This window comes from Eschrichtius robustus, chromosome 11 (genome assembly GCF_028021215.1).
Source record: "Eschrichtius robustus isolate mEscRob2 chromosome 11, mEscRob2.pri, whole genome shotgun sequence".
NCBI classification, from domain to species: Eukaryota; Metazoa; Chordata; class Mammalia; order Artiodactyla; family Eschrichtiidae; genus Eschrichtius; species Eschrichtius robustus.
Window position 1 is genome coordinate 58,006,906 of NC_090834.1, and position 19,059 is coordinate 58,025,964.

General features: G+C 38.5%; 1 protein-coding gene across 4 annotated transcripts in view; it reads left to right on the forward strand.

Moving 5' to 3' along the window:
• The window catches only part of PAK1 (p21 (RAC1) activated kinase 1), a 152,139-nt gene that overhangs the window by 6,558 nt on the left and 126,522 nt on the right, over positions 1 to 19,059 (forward strand). Inside the window, exon 1 of one of the 4 annotated variants that reach the window (XM_068556020.1) lies at positions 9,120 to 9,137. The exons of the other annotated variants lie outside the window; for them this stretch is intronic. The gene's annotated coding sequence lies outside the window, so the exon portion shown is untranslated. Of the gene's footprint in view, positions 1 to 9,119; positions 9,138 to 19,059 lie in introns of those variants that run through there. 4 annotated transcript variants of the gene reach the window in all.

The window sequence follows — 19,059 nt, forward strand, 5'->3', positions numbered from 1 at the left end:
CTGCCTTATAATATTTTGCATAAATGTCTTTGGTACTTATTATATGAAAACTGTTTGTCATCTAAAGTCCCTTTATTTGCTAAACACATATTAAGCCTCAGGCATTGTCATGTGCTGTGAAGAAACAGATGGATGATACCTTGTCCCTACCTTTAAGTTTATATTTGAGAAACAAACATGTCTGTAGACAACTGTACTATATTGAGAAAAGAATGACACATGGATATATATACTGGTGCTATGTGAAGACAGAGGAAAGGCATCTACTTCACCTGAGATAAGGGTGGTCTGGCAAGCCTTCTCAATGGAAGTGACACCTAAATTGGATTTTGAGAGATAAGCAGGGGTTAACCAAGACAGTGGGAGAGAGGTAGAAAGAGAAGGGGAAGGAAGACCTTCCTGAAAGAGAGAGGTATGAGGGCTAGAAGGCTTGAGAGCATGTTTGGGGAACACTGAGTAGTTTAGTACACTTAGAGGATGGGGTGCAAGGTGGGGAGTGGTAAGAGCAGACAGGAGAGCAAAGCTCAGATGATGATGAATGGCCTTTTGGATAGTGTACAAAGTACTTTCACTAATGTTATCTCACTTTATTCTTTCAACAACTCCCTGGGTTAGCTAAGACAGGAGTTATTTTATGTCATTTTATAGAAGTGAAAACAGAAGTTAATTGAATTGCTTGAGGCTATACAGCACAGCTATGGTTTGAGGACCAGTCCTTCTGACTCTTGAGCTCGTGCTTCTTCCAATACACTGTAACTCTCTTATACTTTTATGGTGTTGTGAGGATCAGGTGAGCTCCATAGATAAAAGCATAGCAATTCATAAGCTGTAAAGTGCTTGACTCATGTTGGCTATTAGTTGGGAGTTTGGACTAAGTGACCTATAAAAGTGCTTTTAGCTCTAAGATTCTGTGGGCATTTTCTCGGATTTTCCTTAATCATTTAAATAGATTTTTTCCCCCAGGAGTTGGTAACCAGGGTCCAGCAAGCTAAAATAGCGTCAGATAGTCACTCTTCCAATTTGAATGTCTTTACTCAAACCCCCTTGTTTGTTTTTAAAATACATTTATGTTTCTTTTATTATGAAAGTAATATGTGATTCTTGTAGAAAATATGGAGAATACAGAAGAATAAAAGGTAAAACAAGGACAACAACAAATCTATCAGAGTTTTATTGTAGAAAGATAACCAATAGTAAGTATTATAGCATTTCATCTATACCCTTCTAATCTTTTTTAAAAATGAGTTTGAGATAGTGATCTCCCTGTTTTCCAGCCACCTTCTCCCCCTAGCCTCATTGTATGTTGGGGATAAATGACATCAGGAACAAATCAGCATCCTCAGCCTCATTACAACTGACCTTTTACTGGGGACTTTCACAGTGCCAAGTACTTTACATTTGGTTTTTCATTTATTCCTCAGAATAATCCTATAAGAGAGATACTGTTTTATACTCATTTTACAGATTAGAAAACTTAGAAGCAGAGAGGTCAAGTTGGGATTTGAAGACATTTTTATGATTATTACTGTGTAACTACGGCAAGTCGCTTAACCACCCTGAGCCTCCGTTTTCCTTAGCTGTCACATAGATGTTTTAAATTTTTTAAAATTTATTTTTAAAAATAAATTTATTTATTTATTTTTGGCTGTGTTGGGTCTTTGTTGCTGTGCATGGGCTTTCTCTAGTTGCGGCGAGCGGGGGCCAGTCTTCGTTGTGGTGCGCGGGCCTCTCGTTGCGGTGGCTTCTCCTGTTAGGTGTATTAAATTTGATGCCAGCTTCTTAGTTCAAATATTTTATGACAGTGTTTTTAAATTTTTTTATTTATTTAAAAATTTTTTCTATCTTCTTCTCTCCCCTGCCCTCACCCTTACTCCATAGTAAAATAGGCCATTATCCCCATAGTCCATCAGTAACAGTATTTCACTATGGAAACAATTCTCAGTGGGCTAGAGGAGTAAAATTTAAATTTCCAGGTTGGGGCGTGGGCAGAGAGGGACTTGGTATAGTTGGAGGGACTCTTAGTTCCCCAGTCACCTGTTGAAGAATTACTATTTTATAACATTTTCTTCTATTTAAGATTATTTTCCCGTCTGGAATTACCTGGCCGGTCCAGAGTCTGATATTTTTGTTTGGTGTCTGGGTACATTTTGCTTGGTCAGTTCAAGAAGTTATCTATATGTAATCTGCAAAGTAACTTAAAACAAGAAACTAGATGAGCAAAGGGGAAAAGTTCATTATGATACACTTTTGTAAGTCCACGTTTCCTAAGTAGCCTAGAGACAATTAATATATATTTAGGCTTTACTGTTTTCAAAACACTTTCATATACAATCTCATTTAATTCTGTCCTCATATTTTTACAGATGGAAAGAAGTTAAGTGGCTTGTCCATGATAACATAGCTGGGAGTTTGCAAATTGGAATCTTTAATCCATATCATCTGTCTCCAAATCTGGTGTTGGCTCCTGATCATTTGGGTGCTGCCTTGACCAGTGGCACTTCCTTCATTTTCCCTTGACTTTAAAAAAAATCCTGGTTCCTTGGAGAATGTTAAAAGCTCTTTGCAGTTCATTCTTTTTCCAAAAATCATGTTGTTTCTATCCATTGCTAGTTGCCAGAAAGTTGTCTGAAGTTGACTACTTTGTTAAGGCCCCAGGCCACTTGGGAATGGCTGCTGAGAATATTCTTATGTGTGGGTTGGTAGAGTAGGGACAAAACATATACACTTCCACATGCATACAAACCAAATGCATCTCTATAGTGCTTCTATTTATCTATCCCTTAATTAGTCTACAGATATTTGTTGATCGCTTCCTATGTGCCAGGCATGTGCTTAGTACTAGGGGTACAATCATAAGCAATAGAGAAATGGTCCTTGTCCTTGCTCTTATAAAGCTTACACTCCAGAGGGGAATAAAGAGAAAAGCATTAAATGTGCAAATAAGTAGTTGCAGGTTTTGATAAGTCCTACAGAAGATAAAGGAGTAGTGTAGAGAATTTTGGAGTGCTAAGAGGAAGGCCTCATAGAGGAGATGATACTTTTAAAATAAGATATGTGAGATAAGTAGATACTAGGCATGCAGAGAATGGAGTGTAGAGCATTGCAGGCAGAGGGAACATTTTAAGTGCACAAAGGCCCTGAAAGTAGGTAAAAGTTTAGAGCTATGATGTTCAGTATGGTAGCTACTAGCCAGTGGGGTTACTGAGCATTTGAAATGTTGCTGGTTCATATACAGATGTGCTATAAGTGTAAAATACACACCAGATTTCAGGCTTAGTACTGAAAAAAGAATTTAAAGTAATTAACTTTTTATATTGATTATATGTTGAAATGTTAATATTTGGATAAATTGGGTTAAATATATTTTCAAATTAATTTAACTTGCTTTTCTTTTTTAACTTTTAAAATATAGCTACCGGAAAATTTAAGATTACATATGTAGCTTGTGTTAGTGGCTTGCATTATATTTCTATTGGATAACACTGGTTGAGCTCAACATGGAGGAACTAAACACAGGACATTATGGTTGATGTGCCATAGGGAGCAAGAGTGAATGGTATGAGATGAAGCTGGTGTGGTAGGAAGAGACCTTTCAAGATGCTACCCTGTGCAGTATCCTAGTTAATCCTGAGAGGCTGAGAAGGGATGAATAAATCAGATTTTATAGACAGAGGCAAACAGTGACTGCCCAAACCACTCCCCACCCCTTGGTGCTAGAATGAGGAGATGAACCGGCACTTTTAGCATAGTGTCTTGAGTGAAGAATGTTCTCTATCATTGTCAGCTAAAACAAACAAACAAATAAATGTTGAGGAGTAAATTGATTAAATTGACTAATCAAAGTTTTTAAGTGGTTTTGAGATTGCCTCTGGATATCTATAGTATCTAAGTAGAACTCTTCGTCAAAGATTGAATTTTTTATTCAACTTTTTTTTTTTTTTTAAATTTTTTTGGCACGTGGGATCTTAGTTCCCCAACCAGGGATCAAACCCATGCCCCCTGCATTGGAAGTGCAGAGCCTTAACCACTGGACCACCAGGGAAGTCTGAATTTTTAATTAAAAAAGAAAAATCTCTTCTTTAGGCTGACTCCTCTTGAAGCAGTACACTTCTTTCAACTATTTTGTATGTTTAAAAATTCTTTATAATAAAATATTGCGATGGGAGTATGTTTAGTGAGCACTAATATACTCATTTAGGTTCTATAATATTTTGCTATATTTGCTTTATTGAATATCCATCCCTTAATCTATTCATCAATCCATCTTATTTTGAAGCATTTCAAAAAAAGTTGCAGACGTCAGTACACTTCACCCTTAAACACTTCAGCATTCATACTCTTACCCACTACTCTATGGCATTATTTGATTAATGTCTGTCTGCCCTACTAGACCCTATGCTCCAGAGAATCATTTTTCTTTAAGGCATGACACCTTAAAGAGAAAGAATTTTAACATAGTACCCCTTTCCTTAAAATAAAAGTATCTTTTTTTTTGCTCTGCGTTGTAGTCACAGTTCCTAACATATAGTAGCTACTCCATAAATTTTTTTTTTTACATTTTTTAAAATAAATTTATTTATTTTTATTTTTGGCTGCGTTGGGTCTTCGTTGCTGCGTGCGGGCTTTATCTAGCTGCGGCGAGTGGGGGCCACTCTCGTGGTGCTGTGTGGGCTTCTCATTGCGGTGGCTTCTCTTGTTTAGAAGCCCGGGCTCTAGGCGCGCAGGCTCAGAAGTCGTGGCTCACGGGCTCTAGAGCGCAGGCTCAGTAGTTGTGGCGCACAGGCCAGCCGCTCCACGGCACGTGGGATCCTCCCGGACCAGGGCTCGAACCTGTGTCCCCTGCATTGGCAGGTGGATTCTCAACCACTGCGCCACCAGGGAAGCCCCATAAATGTTTTTTGATTGAGTGAATGAAAGTGGAGACAGCATTCAAACTGAGGTCCATATGACTTCTTTACTCAAGTTTAGCTAACATACAAGAATCCTTTCAATTGTCTGGTGTTGGCAGAGGCAAGGAGAGAAGAAACCTCCCTGTGTTAAATATTTAGGTGCCCAGTACAAATATCTCTGACCTGAGTCAAAGTTGAATGCATGCCCTGGTGCTAGCTAAGGATGTGGAAAATTCTTAAGCTGATCACCAGCTATTTTGCCGTTCTGGGTCTTTCTTCATTTTATTTGAGTTGAAGAATTAAATGTTACTGAAAAATGGCATTGGATTAAGGCCCTTTTAGGCATATTTGCTTTCCAGAAGTTTCCTTTTTAAAATTTTTTTTAGTACTCTCCCAGGCAACATTTCAAAATTGGCAGAGTTCTTTTAGGTTAGTATCAATTTCTTTACAGGGCCACAATTCTAATAAGGCTTAACACATACAATGTTACTAACTTTATTCCATTAAAAATAACAGAGCTCTATTTAACAAACTATTTTGTAATACTGTTAATAAATTTAAAATTCAGGCACAATTCCATCAGTCAAATGAATAAACTCTTGTTTCCTTTTTTCTTGTATGTAAACATACCTATTTACATAATTATAATCACAATGTAGACCTACATTTGTTGTTTGCCTTTTTTTTTCTTGACTTATAAACATTTCCCCCATGTTACTGTGTAGTGTTCATTATAAAATTTAAGATGCTATTCCATAATTTGCCTAATACCATTGTATCAGTCAGTGTTCTACCAGAGAAGCAGAACCAGTAGAATTCTTTAGCAGGGAAACCTCAGTTTTGCTCTTGAGGTCTTTCAACTGATTGGGTGAAGCCTACGCAGATTATGAAGGATAATCTCCCTTGTTTAAAGTCAACTGAATGTAGATGTTTACTGTATCTATAAAATACCTTCACAGCAGCACCTAGTTTAGTGTTTAATTGAACTACTGGGTACTATAGCCTAGCCAAATTGACATAAAACTAGCCATCACAATCATTTAGGTTTTTTTCCCTGTAATAAATTACACCGTAATTTTATCGTAACACTACATACAGCTTTTTACTTTCAGAGTTTATTTCTTTAGAGTAAATTCCCATAGGTGGAATTACTGAATCAAGTGATATGAAGACCTAATAGGCTCTTGACAGGATTTAATATTTGCAAACTGAGAATACCACCACAGCCTTTCTTTTAATGATTTCTTCAGGAGTTGGTCTGTTCAGCTGACTTATTTCCCATTTCCAAAAGCCTATTTTTTCCCCCCTGTATTTTCTAGCTCTGGAAATAGCTGCTTTTCTTCAGGGTTATCTTCAATTCTCCCCTCAGTCTCCACCTGTCACTTTCTCTTTTGTGCTTTCACTTCTCTTCTACCCCTCACTTTGTCTCATTTATCACAAATAAAATAGAAGCTTTATATTCCTCCTTCTGAATCTGAGAATCTACTTGGATTGTACCCATTTTTGCCTTCGCTCCTTTTTTCACAATGAAGGAAATGATTCTCTTTCAAGGAAAGGCCTGATCCTTCATATGCTTTTAGATTCCTTCCTGTGGTCCTGTCTTAGAAACCTCACTTCACTACCTCATTACATTTTACTTTTTACTGAGTTATCATAAGCAGCATAGAAATGTTTTATTTAAAGGAAAACAGTTTTCCCCTTCTCCACCAAACAAAAGTGCTCCTGAGATCCCATGTCAGCCTTCAGCTAAGCACTATTTTTGCTTTCCTTCAAAACTAGTCTTCTTTAAATAGCTGTTTTACAACTTCTGCTTCTAATTCCTTACCTCCCATTTACTTGGCAGCCTACTCCGCTCTGCTTCTACCCCCATCCCCCCACCTTATCACAACTGCTTGTGCTAAGGCCCATAATGACCCCTATGGTGCCAAATCTACTTAAAAAAAAAAAAAAGAAAAAAAAGCAAACAACCCCAAAACCGTAGCCACACATACACCACTCCCCTTCCCATAATCCCTTAATATCATCAAAATGTTCAGTTGTGGTGCAAATGTCATACTTTTCTTTCTTTCTTTGTTTTTTTTTTTTTTTTTTCTTTAACAGTTTGAAACAGATAAGGGCTACACAGAGAGATTGGTTGACATGTCTTTTATGTCTCCTTTAATCTCTAAATTCCCTCTCAATCTCTTTTTTCCCCCTTTCAGATTATTTGTTAAAGAAACCAGTTGTCCTATAAAGTTTCTCACTGTCTGGATTTTGCATCTCCCTGTTATAATTTAACAAGTTCCTTGGTTCTATACATTATTTGTAAGTTAGTATCTAGGGGCTTGATCAAATCCAGGTGTTTTTTTTTTTTTTTGCATGGCCACTTTATAGGTGTTGGTGTGTTGTTCTTTCCCTGAGAGGCTCACAGTGCTTGGATGGCTCTCTTTTTGTGTTGTTAGCAGCCACAGAATTTCCTTTTCATTCTTATCTTTCTGGACCTCTCAGTATATTTGCCTTTATTGATTACTCCCTCTTTAAAATATGCTTTGCCTTCTGTGATATCACTTTCCTTGTTTGCCTCCTACCTCTGACCATTCCTCAGTTTAATTTGTTGCCTTTTTCTACAATGTTGATTTCAAATGTTGGAATTCCTCAAGGGAGAGATCCTCTTCTCTTACACTGTACTCTCTTTCTACTTGATTTCATTCATTGTCCTACCTTTGAATACTATATATATGCTCTCAACTTCTGTATTTCCCCAGATATCTCTAGTCTAAACCTCTCTCCTTAACTCTAGACTCATATATTCAATTGCCCACTTGATATTTCCACTTTGAGGTCTTACAACATCTTCTTTATATACTCTAAACTGCGTTCTTGGTCTTTTTCCACAAACCTGGTCCTCTCCCAGTTATCACTGTCTTAGTAAGTGGCATCTTTGTTTCTCTAGTTGCTCAAACCAGAAATTTAAGGTTCATCCCTGACACCTCCTTCTCTCCTGACACCCTTCTCTCCTGTCCTTCATATGGATAACTCCACTCCCTATCTTGTTAATTTTACTTCCTATGTATTGCTTGAATCTATCTACCTCTCTCCATTTCTGTTGTCACTTCTCTAATCCAAACTACCATCATCTCTACCTTGGACTATCTTTTTAAAAAAAATTAAAAAAAAATAAATAATTAACTTATTTTTGGCTGCACTGGGTCTTTGTTGCTGTGTGCGGGCTTTCTCTAGTTGCGGCGAGCGGGGGCTGCTCTTGGTTGTGGTGCACGGACTTCTCATTGCGGTGGCTTCTCTTGTTGCGGAGCACGGGCTCTAGGCGTGCGGGCTTCAGTAGTTGCAGCAGGCGGGCTCAGTAGTTATGGCTCGCGGACTCTAGAGCGCAGGCTCAGTAGCTGTGGCGCACGGGCTTAGTTGCTCCGAGGCATGTGGTATCTTCCCGGACCAGGGATTGAACCTGTGTCCCCTGCATCGACAGGTGGATTCTTAACCACTGTACCACCAGGGAACAGGGAAGTTCCTACCTTGGACTATCTTTTAACTGAGTTCTTTGCTTGAAACCTGTAAAAGCTTTTTGTTTTATTTAGGAGAAAATATAAAATCTTCCTTTTTTTTTTTGGCTGTGCCACGTGGCTTGTATCATCTTAGTTCCACAACCAGAGATCGAACCCGGGTCCACGGCAGTGAAAGTGACGAGTCTTAACCACTGGACTGCCAGGGAATTCCCCAATATAAAATCTTAAACGTGATTTTAAGTTTTTGAGTGACCTGACCTTGTTTTTTGCTTCTCTAACTTCATCTTGTGCCACTCTCCACCTCAGTGGCTGTGCTTCAGAGTGATTGGCACTGTTTTTCCCCGCCACCCCCCCCCCCCCCCCCCCTTCTACAGAGTTTGAGAAAGTCTTTCTTGCCTCAGGGCCTTCACACCTGTTCTTCTCCCCTGGTATGCTTTTCTCCATTTCTGGCTTCTTCACAAGTCTAGCTTTTCTCTGCCTCCCTCTTTTTCTTCTTTAAGAAAATTGAGTATATTCTTCTTTCTAAATATTGGCTATCTCCTGGGAGCCAGGACCCATCTGATCTAAAGAAGATCCCCTCTATTTTCATCTTACAGTATTTGTTATTTTCTGTAATGGCTTTTATAATGACCTGTAATTTTGTACCTGTCTGTTTGTTATATGTCTAGCCTTTCAGCTCCATGGAGTCAAAGATCATCTCTTTTGTTCACCTTTGTACCCCATCACCTAGTACAGTGCCAGGACCACAGTAGTGTTGTAAATATTTGCTGAATGAATGAGCTCACATTATCAAGAATTATCAAGCCTTGTCAGTTTTATCTCTGAAGTTATTTCCAAATTTGTTTTTATCTTTCTATCCTCTGTGCTCTGGTTTAGACCATAATTATCTTGTCTCTAGGTTTTTAAATTACCTCTTAACTAGTGTCCTGGCCACCAGTCTTTTTGTTTTGTTTTGTTTTTTTCAGTTTTAAAAATTTTATTGAAGTATAGTTGATTTACAATGTATTAATTTCTGCTGTACAGCAAAGTGACTCAGTTATACACATATATATATAGATATTCATTTTCATATTCTTTTCCATTATGGTTTATCACAGGATACTGAATATAGTTCCCTGTGCTATATAGTAGGACACTGTTGTTTATCCATCCTGTATATCACAGTTTGCCTCTGCTAATCCCAAACTCCCAATCCATCCGTCCCCCAACCCCTTCTCTCCCTTGGCAACCACAAGTCTGTTCTCTATATCTGTGAGTCTGTTTCTGTTTCATAGATAAGTTCATTTGTGTTATATTTTAGATTCCACATATAAGTGATATCATATGGTATGTGTCTTTCTCTTTCTGACTTACTTCAATTAGTATGATAATCTCTAGGTCCATCCATGTTGCTGCAAATGGCATTATTTCATTCTTTTTATGGCTGAGTAATATTTCATTGTGTATATATATTCCACATCTTCTTTATCCATTCATCTGTCGACGGCCATTTAGGTTGTTTCCATGTCTTGGCTCTTGGAAATAGTGCTGCTGTGAACATAGGGGTACATGTATCTTTTCGATTATAGTTTTGTCTGGATATATGCCTAGGTGTGGGATTGCTGGATCATATGGCAACTCTATTTTTAGTTTTTTGAGGAACCTCCATACTGTTCTCCATAGTGCTGGCCACCAGTCTTTCTGCCCTCTTATTCATCCATTATTCTGCCTGGAGTAATTTTTCTGATCCTGTTACTGTTTTTCTCAAAAGCTATCAGTGTATCCCCATTGCTGGTAGGATAACATGTAAATTGGTTTGTTATTCAGGGAACATTACACTTTGACCCCACCTACTTCTTCAGCCTCATCTCTCTTGACCCTAAATCCATCCCTAAAAAGACTGAGTTTACTACACTTTCATATGTTATATCACTTTGTTCCCTCAGCATGGAATTCCTTTTTCCTCTGTGCTATTAAAGCTCTTCATTCTTCAAGATCCAACTGGGCTGCCATTTCTTCCATGTAGGCTTGCAGCCCTCATCCACCCATTCATGACTATAAATTCCTTGATGGTATGCTATAGACCAAATGTTTATGTCTCCCCCAAATTGATATATTAAATCCAAATGCCCAAAGTGGTAATATTTGGTGGTGGGGCCTTTGAGAGGTGATTAGGTCATGAGGGTGGAAAGTCATGAAAAGGATAGTGGTCATGAAAAGGATAGTGTCCTTATAAAATAGACCTAGAGAGCTCCCTCTCCCCTTCTGCTATGTGAGAGAGAAAATGGCTCTCTATGAACCAGGAAAAGGGTTCTCACCAGACACTGAATCTTCTCGTGCTTTGATTTTGAACTTCTTAGCCTCCAGAACTGTGAGAAGTAAATTTCTTTTGTTTGTAAGCCACCTAGTCTATGGTATTCTGTTATAGCAGCCCAAATGGACTAAGACAGGTAGTACTTTGTTTTGTTCCTTGCTGTATACTCAGTATCTTGAACAGTGTCTGGCATGTACTAGGCTCTTGATAAATGTTTGTTGAATTATTGAATAAAATAATTTATCCACTCACTCAACAAATATTTATTAAGCTTTTTTGAATTTCCATAGCACTCTTTTGGTCCTGTGCACTATAATTAGATATATAGATGTTCATTTGTTATCCATAGGAACTGATCACTTATAAAATTACTCCCCACTCAGACATCCCTCCCTGCTCACCACTGGGCTCTGTCCTCCTCACTCTTCTTGGCAGTAAGTGCATTTCAAATGGTAGGATAATTAACATCTAACAATATGATGCAAGTAGATTCTAAAATGAAAACTGAAATTTCTGCAAAACATAAAGAATTCTATGAATTTTAAATAAAGTGATATTGGAGAATGGCTTGAACCACACACACAAAAGTCATTGACAAATGAGGATTAGGTAAAATTAGACCAGTTTAAAATTGAAGGAAAAATTAACGTGAGTAATGTCATAATAGGAGATTCAGAGGACAATGATTTGAGTAACAAAGGATTAAGAGAGACCCTTGGCAAAAATTGGTGAAGCTCCCGAATATTTTTACAAAACTGATCCTCTCGTCAACGTGTTCTGAAAGCCAAATGTGAAATGACCGATGTTCTTTGGTTTAAGAATTACCTTAGTGGCAATTATAGCTTAAATTTTGTTAAATTACAAAATTTTGTTTTATACTTATTTTGATAAATTAAAGGCCCCATCTACTTTTTATTTATTTTATTTTATTGTAGTTTTGTCCTTCATCAGTTAACTTAAGTGGCATTTTTGGGTATTAGTTATACCCAGATAATAAGAATCCCTTTGTATGCACTTGTCCCCCATTAGATTTATTTCCCTGACATTGGGGATTGTGCATTATTCATTATATTCCTATGGGGCCTAGCTCAGAGTCTGGCACATAGGAGATACCTAATAAAGCAAAGAGTTAGGAAGAAGTGAACAGTAATTGAAGAGATTTGGAAAAGTGTCTTGAAAAGGTACTGTTTGGGGAGGGGAGCTAAGATCCCACAAACCGCGCTGTGTGGCTAAAAAAAAAAAAGGTACTGTTTGGTACAGAGTTTGTATGGCAGGTGAGTGAGTAGGGTTTGACTGGTATACTTTGTTATGTCCAAATAGAGAACATCTCTTATTCTTCCTTTTGCTAGCTCCTGCCTAGTGTGTACTTTAATATTCAGAGTCTGGTCTCTGCCTCAATAGCTCTGTTCTCATTGTAATTATTCCTAGAGATTGAGATGGAAATGAGGAAGGCTTTGGGCTGCTGCCTGGGCATCCACATTCAGGAGAATTTAGAAATGCAGAGGGACCAAATGCCATGCCTGACCTAGATGAATCCAGGTCAGCCAATCATTGCTTTCTTGCCTCTCCCTTTGTTCTCTGTGCTGCCAGCCTTCTTTTCTGCAGGAGGTTTATGCTACAGCTGTTTATGCCAAGTAATATAATGCTAATATGCCCCTTAATGAAAGCATGGAAACACAGGGTCTTAGCCGGTGGATAAGAACAGTATAGTGTCAGCTTTCAAAGTACCTTTTCACTAACAACAACTGGACTAGGCACCTGAAAACTTTTTGACATTGTTTTTGAAACCGTAGAAACAGAAGCTGAAAGTGACCATTGCTTAGGGAATCTAACCCCTCATTTTATGGCATAAGGAAACAAAAACCCTCAGAGATGGTCAACCTCATGCCACATTAACAGTTCCATGCCTCCTATTTTAACAAAGCTCTATCTCATATAAATATAATTTTGTCCTCTATATTGTGTAGCAGTTAAAAACCTCTGCTACTGACCTAACTTGGAATCCTATGGCCCTGCCAATTCCTGACTCTCTGATCTGGGGGCAGTTACTTAACCTCTGTAGTTTTAGTTTCCTTATCCTTAAAGTGGTATTAACAGTAGCACCTACTTCATAGGTTTGTTACCAGGATTACATGAGGTAATAATTGTAAAGCACTTAGCAGATTCTGGCACAAAACAAGTGCTCAATAAATGTTGGCTATCATAATTATCCATATTACAGGATAGGGAAGTGAAAATGAGCCTAATGACCAGTGCTTTAATTTACAGCCCTGTCCTTGAAACCTTTGTTCCTAATTCTTCTTCAGTTAGAATTTAAGCCTTGTAAAAGCAAGGACCTTGTCTGCTTGCTTCTCTGTTTCCTCAGCAAATAAAATAGTTTTTAGCATATAGTAGATGCTTAGTAAGTATTTGGTGTATTAATGAATTCTTCTAGAAAAATTTTCTCTGAATAACACCTATTATTAGATACTCTACTGACTTGAAACTTTTTTCTTTACAGTTGTTTATATGAATTTGCACTTGTCTTTGTAGTATTTGTGTTGTATCCTTGATCTTTTCAGATGTCTTTGTTTCTCTCTATACTGGAAATCTTTAAGAGTGGAAGACTGTGATCTCTGCTTTGGGAATTTCCCTATAGCTCCTAATGTAATAGTTTTTTGTACACAGTTATTAGTGCTTATTAATTACTGACAACTGACTATAAAAATCACTTGTATTCAACATTAATTTTTTAGCAAAACTCAGTATATGCTATAGCATCATTCCCAGCTCTAAGAAGTTGTGAATTTGTAAGGTCAGTCCTTGGTGGCAAGAGGTACTTTATTGCCTTTGTGAATGTTATTCTTTATACTTGAAACACTCCCTCCTTCCTCCTTGCCCCTTCTCTGCCAGACGTCATACTGCTCATTCTTCAGGGCTCAGTCTTCCTCTGTCAAGTTGGTTTTCTTCCTTTCTTCTGTGATTAATTCCTCATTATGTAAATCTCTTCATGGAGGAAGTGGGCAACTTTTGCAAATGGGATGATTGTGAAGGAGGACATTCCACGCTGAGGGAAGAGTTGACGCAAAGACAAGGAAGGAAAGGGTCAGTTGTTATGTGAACATGATGGCAAATATTATATGTTATCTTTAGTGTAGGGCAGTTTACTGGTCAGAGTTCTTATTAGTGGGGCAAGTAACAGAATCCACTCTAGCAAGTTCAAAGAAAATTGATTTATTAAAGGATACCAGAGAGATGAAAGAGTCTTTGGGAGAATAGAAGAAATGGACCCGGGCTGAGCTTCCAGGAATAAACTTTCCAAACTGCACCAAAGAATAAAGTTCTCAAGGATGCTGCTGTCTTTGCCATGATCTAGAAGCTGCAGAATCAGGCAGCTGTTGCTACAACTGCTAGATCTAGAACTATGCTGCCTCTCTTGCAGTTTGTTCCAGCAAAAGGGGTGTCCTGTGCCCAGTCTCTCCACTCATCTAATACATAGTTACAAATCAGTATCTAGTGTGAGAGCATCTGATTAGCAGAACCTAAATGACTTTTAGAAGGGAGTCTGGGAAATACAGGTTTTTTTTGCTTTCCAATCTCTGCAGTACTCAAAGCTAGAAAGGGGTTAGAATAGGTGTTGAGCAAACCAATTTACAGATTCCACTGTAGAGAGTATTCAGGTGGCTTGTACCATCTTCTATTACCAAATTCTATATCATTTGGAATTCTGTAAGCAGCAATTCTGACTCAAATTTGGCTTATATCATATTGAAATTTATATAAATTGAAAATTATAACAACACAAAAGTAAAAGATTGTGTTACTTATATCCCCAAGCTGCCTTCCGTCATGGTGGTAAATTGATAGAAACAGTTGGAGGGGCTAAGTTTCTTTGTTAACCAGTGGATGAGAGAGATATAGATACATAGACAGAGGGGTAGGGGGAAAGGGAGGGAGACAGGGAGAGAGGCAGAAAGAGGCAGAGAGAGAGAGACAGAGACAGACACTGACTTCATCTCCCAAAATGGACAAAATTTCCTCTTTAGTGCAATTGGACCACCTTAGGCCACTTACCCATCCCTGAACTACAAGAGTTTCAAGGGATGTGCCAGATGCCAATTGGTTAAGCCTGAGTTCTTGGGCTAATCACTGCAAGGAGAATGGGATTACTATATTTGGTTTGGATGTAGAATGAAGACCTACCCTTGGAGCTAGGTTTGGGGCCAGCTTTCCCTTAGGACAGTGGTTTTCAAAAAGTGGTCACTTGGGAACTTGTTAAAAATGCAAATTCTCGGGGCAGGTATCAGACCTACTGAATCGAAAACTCTGGGTGTGGGGCCCAGGAATCTGTGTTTTAACAAGCTCTTCAGGTGATTTTTGACTCTGACAATATGCTAAAATTTGAGAACTGCCTTAGTTACATTGGCTACTGAGGAATGAATACTGGATAAAAATCAGGGCTGTATTGGGAGGGAAGAAGAGGGGAATGGATGTTGGCTAGCCAGTAGCATCCATTTCAAAACTATAAAGGTGAGTAGGGATCAGTTCATGAGGAATCTTGAATGTCTGCCTCACAAGCTTGTTGTGAGGTTTCAGACTAGACAAGGGATGTGTGAGGGACCTGTACAGTGAAGGAGGTAGATTATAATAGTGATGAAGTAGAAAGTACATTGAACTTGGAGTCAGAGATTGGGTTCTCATCTCATCTCATCTCATCTTTTTACCTCTTTGAGCTTCAAACTCCTCTTCTGTAAAATAGGGACTATAACTACTGGAGTGTTGGGAGAATTAAATGAACAAAAGTATGTGGAAGCACTTAGTTCATTGTTTAGCGTATTAATAAGTAAATATTTACTGAAAATGATGATGCTTAGCTAAAGCAGTATGAACTTTATTCCGAGGTCAAAGGGAGGCTTGCTCCCTTAGGATTGTCTTTCCTCTTAAGACAATTTCCTGGTTTCAGGAAACAGTTTCCAATTGTTTCAGATCTGATCATATTCAGATCATATTCATATTCAGATCAGCTCTGGTTTAACTGCATGAGCAATGGTTTTCTGCCTCAGCAGTCTTTTCCTGAGGGAATTATGTGAATTATTTACTTCAGCTGTCACAGCGCTATAGATTTTTCTCTTTGCTTTTATAACTACTATGTATTGGGGGGTGATGTGACCATACATATCTTATGTTCTGCCTTGGCATTTTTTAGAATTTTCTTATGGGAGGTCATTTTAATGTGTAACACTATGCCCTCTTCCTCCTACTTTTTGTTTTTTACACATTTCACATTTTCTAAATATAGAATATTTATAAATTCATATTAGGTTACAATGGGAAAGGTGTTTAGGATTGGTTTGGACTCTCTCCCTTACTTTATATATAAAGAAACTAAGACAGGGAAGTGATTTATCCAGTCTTGGGTCCTGCTTCTTGCCCTCTTCTGTTTTCTTGGCATGGAAGAATTACATCTGGGGTTAAATTTCATTTTTTGGTCTATAATATTAAATAGTCAAGAGTCACTGTAAATCGTTTATATCTGATGGGATTTAAAGTCATAAGCCTGGTCTGCTGTAAGTGAAGCAGAGCTGATGTCCCAACCTAGGAAGATTACCTAGTGAACGGAAGTGTTGTGACTCCAACAGTGGGAAGAAGGGCCCTGCCATGAACACACTCTTCACTCCTAGACATACTTGGCATGTTATTAAATGTGCCACTTAGAGGAGGTGCCAGTGTTGTGTTATTAGGTAGCTTGTGGCCTTTTCTATGTTTACATGTAGGGTGTTCGAAGAAGGAAGGAATGGAATTGAATGGGTAATTTCTACTCTGTGGTGCTGAGCACTTCTCACCTTATCACTACAAATAACAGTTAATTTTTTTTTTTTTCTTTTTAGAGAGTTACTGTTGGGTGGCAAGGATACCAGAGAAACTGCTTCTAGTCTTGTTGGTACTAATTAAAACCTAGATTTCCAGCTGAAGGGGAACCTAAGGGTTATCCAATCTAATACCCTTATTTTATGAATGAGAAAAGTGAGGCCAAGAGAAGAAAAATTATTCACTTAATATTATACAATTAAAAAAAAATTATACAATAAGTTAGTTCCAGAGTCAGGACCACATCTCAGCCCTTCTGACTCTGTTAAGTATATTTCTACTATACGCTTCTGCAAGGCAGTGAAAGAGGAAATGTGGGGTAGTGAGAAGAGCACAGATTTGAGGGCAAAAGATCTGAGTAAAAGCCATGGCTCTGCCACTTACTGACTTGTTTCTGAGAAAGTAATATCACTTCCTTAAGCACCAGTTTCTTCCTTTGTAAAATAGGATAATGCTGATACTTTCTTACCTGCCTCACAGGGTTATTATCAGAATAACATGTGAGATGCAGTGGATAAAAGGAAGGCCAATTTGCTTATGAATTTCAGCTCCATCACCTATAAACTGTGATTTTTGGGCAAGTCACTTAATTTCCGTGAACACAGTTTTTCCTTTGTAAAATTGGGACAATAGTAGCTCCCTTGCAGAGTTGTTTTGAGGGCATTAGTATATGTAAAGCATTCAAAATGGTGCCTGGCACATAAGAGGTGTTCAGTGAGTGTTTGAGTTCTTCTCAGATGACTTAGTTCTGTCTTCTCAGAACTGTTCCTCTAAAGGCTTAATATAGATATAGCAGCACTTATTCTGTGGCTTTAAAACTATTTTGTAGAGTCTGATTCAGAGGCTGTAGGTGGGGTAGGGTGTGGGGTTTGCTGTTAGTCAGGTTTCTATTCTGAACTGTAGTGGCCTATGGTCAGGCTCTTCAGTCCAGGGAAGGGCCTCTGGAGATGGCAGGCATTGAATATGGTGAATTGATTGAAGAAGAGGTGGAGGAAACTTGGTGGCTGGGAAACTTGGGAGGAAAAATGGAAATGGGATAAGTGGTGCTATTTTTGGTCACCACTGCCTGCAGCCCACAGAATATCAGTATGTCAGGACCTTAATGGTGAAAACTTTTTTCATTATGATCTCAGTCTCTGACACTATAAGTGCCTCAAAGTCATGGGACCATATCTAAGTCCTCTGTTGCTCTGAACACCCGACTTACAGTAGATATACAATGTATTTTTTATTGAAAGAATGAATATCTGAAGTGGAGAACTGCTGTGACCCATAGGGGTCCATAAATCCTTGGTGGCCCCTAATCTCTCACCAGCTCCACCATCAGACATTCTTCTGTGTGCTTTAAATACATTATCTTACCAAATGCTAACAAGTAGCTTTTTGAGTTAAGCTGATGATATTGCCCTCAGTTACACAGATAAAGAATATGGAGTTTAGATAAAGGAAATGACTTGCCTTAGCTAGCAAAGGGTAGATCCAGGATTTGAACCCATGTCTTTATGACTCAAAGATAATCACTGATTGCCGTGTCTGTCTTCCTTACCAAATGGGAGCTTCTTGAAGGCAGGGGTCTTATCTGATTCAAATCTGTTTCCTATTCTCAGTACAGGAACTGAAAAAGAATAATTTTTATTGAACAGTTTATACACTGGAAAGTCGTAGACTCAGAGAGTAGGGCAGTAGGGATGAGGTATTAAGAAACTGTTTCCTAGTCTGCATTATTTGCCTGGGGAGAACCCCAGTCCTCAAGGTGAATTTTTTTTATAACCCATGGGATCAAAAAGGAAAGCATTATATACTGCAGAAATCCATAAGAGTAACTGACGCAAACTTTATAATGCTCTAAAGAACTTAGTGTCTCATTGGGAAAATAACACCTCCTTCACTGTTTTGCCTTGAGGAAAATTGAGATAATACAAGTAAAAGAGCCTGCGTGAAGTGTAAAGTGTATGTTAAATTGTTTTTAGGCGTAGCTCTCCCTGCCCTTCTCTGGGCTTCAGTTAACTCTGTACAATGAGGTGTTGGACTGGATGACCTCTATGGCTCCCACAACTCAGACATGTAGATAATGGTCTTGCAGCTGTTCCATTGCTTACTTCCTCCATTAACGTGGTAACAGAGAATCGATGCCTCTGATGTTCTGCATTCTCATTGCCCCTCTTCTTTAAGCCCACTGCCTAGTTTCCCTTAAAGTCTATTGCCTGCTTTAGTTTTCTTTTTAGGCTGTTTCTCTGTGGGCTAGCATTCCCTTTTGAGGTTGAACTGAATTGTGTAAGGCTTCAGGAAGTGGTGGAAGCACCTTCCTCAAACCTGGTTGCACCAAATGCCCATCAAGTCTAGTCCTGTCCTCAAAGAGGAAGAGAAAGCCTGGGTTCCTTAGCCAGTAGATAAGAGTTTCTTCCTTGAGCTCCCCGGGCTAATTTCACCACTTAAAGAATGGACATTTCCTTTTCAATTCCAAATGGCTCACTTTGTACGTGATTAATATTCCTAGGCCATTTTGTGTCACTCTTTAATTTTCATCCAC